Here is a 7,407-nt window from a genome sequence, read left to right as displayed (position 1 = left end):
CCCAACACACACAAAATAATCTCTTGGTATGATATTAAGAGTCTAGCATAATTGCTATCAAATTCAAAACAAGACAACTTATGAGAGGAAAACTACAAGAGAATATCACAAAAAGACAAATATGCTGAAAGTTATGAAAGAATGACTATTTTATTTTTCTGTATATTAAAAATAATAAACCAATGCATTTTATATCAGTAAATAATTTTTATTAATATAAAATATATCACTGTAATTCAGTACATTAACAAATAAATAAGAAGACAAAAGTCAATGGTCATATAGTTGCATAAAATGTATTTGAAAATTTAAATAAACATTAATTAAAAAAACTCTTGGCACTCAAGAATAAGTGAATTTCTTTGATACTTTAAGAGCATTGACTAGAAAATATATAAAACATCATAGTTAAATCTTGAAATAGTAGATATAGTCATTATCAAAAAAGTAAAAAATAAGAATTAAGCTTACTAAAATTAATTTTAATACCATATTGTATACTTGTATTGTAATTGATGAAGATAAAAAACCTCTAAAATATAAAAAGGATATTACTTGTGCCATTCCTGGACATATTAATAAAAGACAATAGTTTCCTTCCACTTGGAAGTTAAATGTGGCCAGGTTATTTGCCTGTTGACCATTAAAAAAATGTCAGTAGTAATCATGTGTAGTAGCTCACACATGTAATCTGAGTACTTTGAAAGGCCGAGGCAGGAGGACTGCTTGAGCCCAGGAGTTCTAGACCAGCCTGGGCAAAACATCAAGACCCCATCTCTGAAAAAAAAAATGCCAGTAGAAATGACTTTTCTCACTTGTATGAATGGAAAAATTAAGAGGCCATGTGTAATTTGTCTTGTTCTCACATCTTGCATGTCAATTGTGGATGCATGTGTTGAGACTGTGTTTGAATAATCCTAATCTGAAGAAGCCTGAATTGAGGAGTCACATAGAGAAGACGACTGCTCTGAAGGATTATACAGAATTGTAGAAATTTGGATGAATAATAAATAAACTTCTGTTAACTGCAGAGAGCTTGTGGTGAGCTGTTAGTACAGCAAAATTTCACTTAACCTGACTAATATAAAATGCCTAAAACTTGGAAGAAAAAGAAATTTAAATTATTTCAAACATTTATGATTATTTATACAAGAAAGAAAATAATGAAATAAGACATAAAGAATTAGTGCAATGAGTAGGAAGTAGGCACAAACATGGTAGGTATTAAACCAACTACATTTTACAAAATTATTTTAATTTTGAGTGGTCCAAATAACACTATTAAAGAGAGAAGCTGTCTGAGTGGAAAACAAATGAACAAACAAACAAGACCCAATTACGACTGTTTACAGGAAACACACTTTTAACATAAAGATTAAAAGAACAGGGATGGAGAAAATATGACATGCTAACATTAATTTTAAAAAACGAGAGTAGGTATATTCATTTTAAACAGAGCAGACTTCAGAACAAAGAAACTTATCAGGAGTAAAGAGGGATTACATAATGATACATAATTACACAATGATAAAGGGGCCAATTATCTAAGAAGCTGTAAAAATTCTTAATGTGTATGCATCTAACCACACATAATCAAAATACATAAAGCAAAACCTGATACAGCTGAGAGAAAAAAATAGCAAATCATCTATTATAGTAGGAGGTTTCAACATGTTTCTTTCAATAAGTAACAGGTAAAACGGGCAGAAAATATGAAAGAATATAGTTGACTTGAACAGCATCACTAGTAAACTGGATGGAATTGACTTATATAGAATACTCCATCCAACAAAAGCAAAATATGCATTCTTAAGCTTGCATGGAACATTCACTAGAATCAACCACATTTTGGAGAACAAAACCAATTTTAACAAATTTAAAAGAATAGAAATAATCAAAGCATATTCTCAGATCACAAGAGAATGAAACTAGTAATTAATAAATAGAAATATGGCTGACATATCTCCAAGTAATTGGAGATTAAACATATCTTACATAGCAAATAGTTAAACAAAAAGCATTTTTAGCTAAGTGAAAATAAAACAACTTAGAAAGTTTGTGGTATGCCATGGAAGTAGCAAATGAGGAAAATTTTTAGAGCATTGAATGCAAATCATAGAAAAGATGAAATATATAATACCAATAATCTAAATTTCTACCATAGGAACTTGAAAAAGAGGAGTAGTTTAACCTTAAGGAAGCCTATGGTAAGAAATAATAAAATTATAGCAAAACTCATTGACATTAAAGACAGGACATCAATAGAGAAATCAACAAACTAAAAGCTTGTTCTTTGAAATGATGAACAAAATGGACAAATCTCTACCAAGAAAAATGTAGAGAGATAAAAATTACTAAAATCAGAAATTAAGTGAAGGGGGTTGTCATTACTACTCATCCAATGACATCAAAAACTTAACAAAAACATTTTACACAAATTTGATAACATAGATGAAATGGATCAATTTTTTGAAAGACACAAACTAACCAAATCCATGTAAGAAACAATAAATAATCACAAAAGTCCTGTAACTATTAAAAAAATTTTAAAAAGAAATAATACCAATTTTTTACTTTCTAACAGAATATAAAAAGCAGAGTACACATTTCCTAACTTATTCCATGAGGCTAGCATTATACTAATAACAAATCCAAAAAAGACATTATAAGAAAGGAAAAATTCTGACTTCTCTCATAAACTTGGATGTGAATATCCTCAACAAAATATTATTAAATCAAATAAAACAATGTATAAAATAATTATATATCACAACCACCTGGAATTTATTTCAGGTATGTTAGGCTGCATCAACTTTTAAAAATTCGTACAATCCACAGGCTAAAGCAGAAAAATCAAATAATATCAACTGACACAGAATAAATATTTCACACAATCCAACACCCATTTATGATAAAACTCTCAGCACGCTAGGAATAAAGGGGAACTTCCTCAATTTGATAACAACAACAACAAAAAAAACCTAAATCTACCTTCTTACTTCTTAAGGAAAACTGGATTATTTTCCTCTGAGATTGGGAAGCAAGGCAAAAATGTCTCCTCTTATCATTCATATTCAACATAGTATTGGAAAAATTAGCTAAAGCAGTAAGACAAAAAAATAAATGCAATGTATATATTTGAAAAAATGAGCATTTCTTTGTATTCGGATAATGTAATTATCTATTTAGAAAATCTCAAATCAATTAAACAACGTCTGAAACAAAAAGTGATTTATCAACAACTAAATTATAAGGTTAATATTCAAAGGCAATTGCTTTGCTTTATACTGGAAATGAAAAATTTGAATTTGAAATTAAAAACACAATACCATTTACATTAGCATAAAAGAAAAAATCTTAAAATAGACAGTTTTAACTACACAAAGATTCATATAAACCTCATGTTAACCACAAAAGAAAAACTTGTAGTAGATGACAGAAATAGAAAAAGGAATCAAACCAAACTACCACAAAGCAATCATCAAATAACAAAAGAAGGCAGCAACAGAGAAACAAAATAAATGCAAAACAGACAGAAGACAATTTTTTAAATGGCAATAGTAAGTTCTTATTTATCAATAATCACTTTAATATAAATAAATTAAATTTTCCAATAAAAAGACACAGAGTGGCTGAATGGATTTAAAAAACGGAAATAAAAAGCATGATTTTTGTATACAAGAGACTCAAGACAAAAGGAAACACCTAGACTAAATGTGAAGAGATAGACAATGATATTTCATGCAAATGGTAGAGACGAGAGAGCAGGAGTGGCTAAACTTATATAAGAAATAAATAAAATCTAAGTAAAAAACTATCACTAGAGACAAAAAGGACTTTATATAAGGATAAAAGTTCAAGTTAACAAGAAGATATAGCACTTATAAATCTGTAGGCACCCAACCTCAGACCACCTAAACATGTTAGAAATGTTTGACAGATCTCTCTGGTGGCGGGGTGGAGCCAAGATGGCTGAATAGGATCAGCTCCAGTCTACAGTGTCCAGCGTGAGCAAGGCAGAAGATGGGTGATTTCTGCATTTCCATCTGAGGTACCGGGTTCATCTCACTAGGGAGTGCCAGACAGTGGGCGCAGGACAGTGGGTGCAGTGCAACGTGCACGAGCAGAAGCAGGGTGAGGCATTGCCTCACTCGGGAAGTGCAAGGGGTCAGGGAGTTCCCTTTCCTAGACAAAGAAAGGGGTGACAGAGGGCACCTGGAAAATCGGGTCATTCCCACCCGAATACTGCACTTTTCCAATGGGCTTTAAAAAAGGCGCACCAGGAGATTATATCCTGCACCTTGCTCGGAGGGTCCTATGCCCACGGAGTCTTGCTGATTGCTAGCACAGCAGTCTGAGATCAAACTGCAAGGTGGCAGCGAGGCTGGGGGAGGGGCGCCCACCATTGCCCAGGCTTGCTTAGGTAAACAAAGCAGGCAGGAAACTCGAACTGGGTGGAGCCCACCACAGTTCAAGGAGGTCGGCCTGCCTCTGTAGGCTCCACCTCTGGGGGCAGGGCACAGACAAACAAAAAGACAGCAGTAACCTCTGCAGACTTAAATGATCCTGTCTGACAGCTTTGAAGAGAGCAGTGGTTCTCTCCCAGCACGTGGCTAGAGATCACAGAACGGGCAGACTGCCTCCTCAAGTGGGTCCCTGACCCTTGACACCCGAGCAGCCTCACTGGGAGGCATCCCCCTGTAGGGATAGACTGACACCTCACACGGCCGGGTACTCCTCTGAGACAAAACTTCCAGAGGAACAATCAGACAGCAGCATTCGCGGTTCATGAAAATCTGCTGTTCTGCAGCCACCGCTGCTGGTACCCAAGCAAACAGGGTCTGGAGTGGACCTCTAGCAAACTACAACAGACCTGCAGCTGAGGGTCCTGTCTGTTGGAAGGAAAACTAACAAACAGAAAGGACATCCACACCAAAAACCCATCTGTACGTCACCATCATCAAAGACCAAAAGTAGATAAAACCACAAAGATGGGGAAAAAACAGAACAGAAAAACTGGAAACTCTAAAAAGCAGAGCGCCTCTCCTCCTCCAAAGGAATGCAGTTCCTCACCAGCAACGGAACAAAGCTGGATGGAGAATGACTTTGAAGAGTTGAGAGAAGAAGGCTTCAGACAATCAAACTACTCTGAGCTACAGGAGGAAATTCAAACCAAAAGCAAAGAAGTTGACAACTTTGAAAAAAATTTAGATGAATGTATAACTAGAATAACCAATACAGAGAAGTGCTTAAAGGAGCTGATGGAGCTGAAAGCCAATGCTCGAGAACTTAGTGAAGAATGCAGAAGCCTCAGGAGCCGATGTGATCAACTGGAAGAAAGGGTATCAGTGATGGAAGATGAAATGAATGAAATGAAGCGAGAAGGGAAGTTTAGAGAAAATAGAATAAAAAGAAATGAACAAAGCCTCCAGGAAATATGGGACTATGTGAAAAGACCAAATCTACGTCTGATTGGTGTACCTGAAAGTGACAGGGAGAATGGAACCAAGTTGGAAAACACTCTGCAGGATATTATCCAGGAGAACTTCCCCAATCTAGCAAGGCAGGCCAACATTCAGATTCAGGAAATACAGAGAACACCACAAAGATACTCCTCGAGAAGAGCAACTCCAAGAAACATAATTGTCAGATTCATCAAAGTTGAAATGAAGGAAAAAATGTTAAGGGCAGCCAGAGAGAAACCTTGGGTTACCCACAAAGGGAAGTCCATCAGACTAACAGCAGATCTCTCGGCAGAAACTCTACAAGCCAGAAGAGACTGGGGGCCAATATTCAACATTCTTAAAGAAAAGAATTTTCAACCCAGAATCTCATATCCAGTCAAACTAAGCTTCATAAGTGAAGGGGAAAGAAAATACTTTACAGACAAGCAAATGCTGAGAGATTTTGTCACAACCAGGCCTTCCCTAAAAGAACTCCTGAAGGAAGCACTAAACATGGAAAGGAACAACCAGTACCAGCCACTGCAAAATCATGCCAAATTGTAAAGACCATCGAGGCTTGGAAGAAACTGCATCAACTAATGAGCAAAATAACCAGCTAACATCATAATGACAGGATCGAATTCACACACAACAGTATTAACTTTAAATGTAAATGGACTAAATGCTCCAATTAAAAGACACAGACTGGCAAACTGGATAAAGAGTCAAGACCCATCTGTGTGCTGTATTCAGGAAACCCATCAGAGACACACATAGGCCATTTTGAGGCTTTTATTTTGAAAAGGATGGAGGAAGATCTACCAAGCTAATGGAAAACAAAAAAAGGGCAGGGGTTGCAATCCTAGTCTCTGATAAAAACAGACTTTAAACCAACAAAGATCAAAAGAGACAAAGAAGGCCATTACATAATGGTAAAGGGATCAATTCAACAAGAAGAGCTAACTATCCTAAATATATATGCACCCAAAACAGGAGCATCCAGATTCATAAAGCAAGTCCTGAGTGACCTACAAAGAGACCAAGACTCCCACACAATAATAATGGGAGACTTTAACACCCCACTGTCAACGTTAGACAGATCAAAGAGACAGAAAGTTAACAAGGATACCCAGGAATTGAACTCAGCTCTGCACCAAGTGGACCTAATAGACATCTACAGAACTCTCCACCCCAAATCAACAGAATATAGATTTTTTTTTCAGCACCACACCACACCTATTCCAAAATTGACCACATAGTTGGAAGTAAAGCTCTCTTCAGCAAATGTAAAAGATCAGACATTATAACAAACTGTCTCTCAGACCACAGTGCAATGAAACTAAAACTCAGGATTAAGAAACTCACTCAAAACCACTCAACTACATGGAAACTGAACAACCTGCTCCTGAATGACTACTGGGTACATAACGAAATGAAGGCAGAAATAAAGATGTTCTTTGAAACCAATGAGAACAAAGACACAACATACCAGAATCTCTGGGACACATTCAAAGCAGCGTGTAGAGGGAAATTTATAGCACTAACTGCCCACAAGAGAAAGCAGGAAAGATCCAAAACTGACACCCTAAAATCGCAATTAAAAGAACTAGAAAAGCAAGAGCAAACACATTCAAAAGCTAGCAGAAGGCAAGAAATAACTAAAATCAGAGCAGAACTGAAGGAAATAGAGTCACAAAACACCCTTCAAAAAATTAATGAATCCAGGAGCTGGTTTTTTGAAAGGATCAACAAAATTGATAGACCCCTAGCAGGACTAATAAAGGAGAAAAGAGAGAAGAATCAAATAGACGTAATAAAAAATGATAAAGGGGATATCACCACCAATCCCACAGAAATACAAACTACCATCAGAGAATACTACAAACAACTCTACGCAAATAAACTAGAAAATCTAGAAGAAATGGATAAATTCCTCGACACATACACCCTCCCAAGACTAAAC

Source organism: Pan paniscus, chromosome 6 (assembly GCF_029289425.2).
Source record: "Pan paniscus chromosome 6, NHGRI_mPanPan1-v2.0_pri, whole genome shotgun sequence".
Taxonomy (NCBI): Eukaryota; Metazoa; Chordata; class Mammalia; order Primates; family Hominidae; genus Pan; species Pan paniscus.
This window is presented reverse-complemented; position numbering follows the sequence as displayed.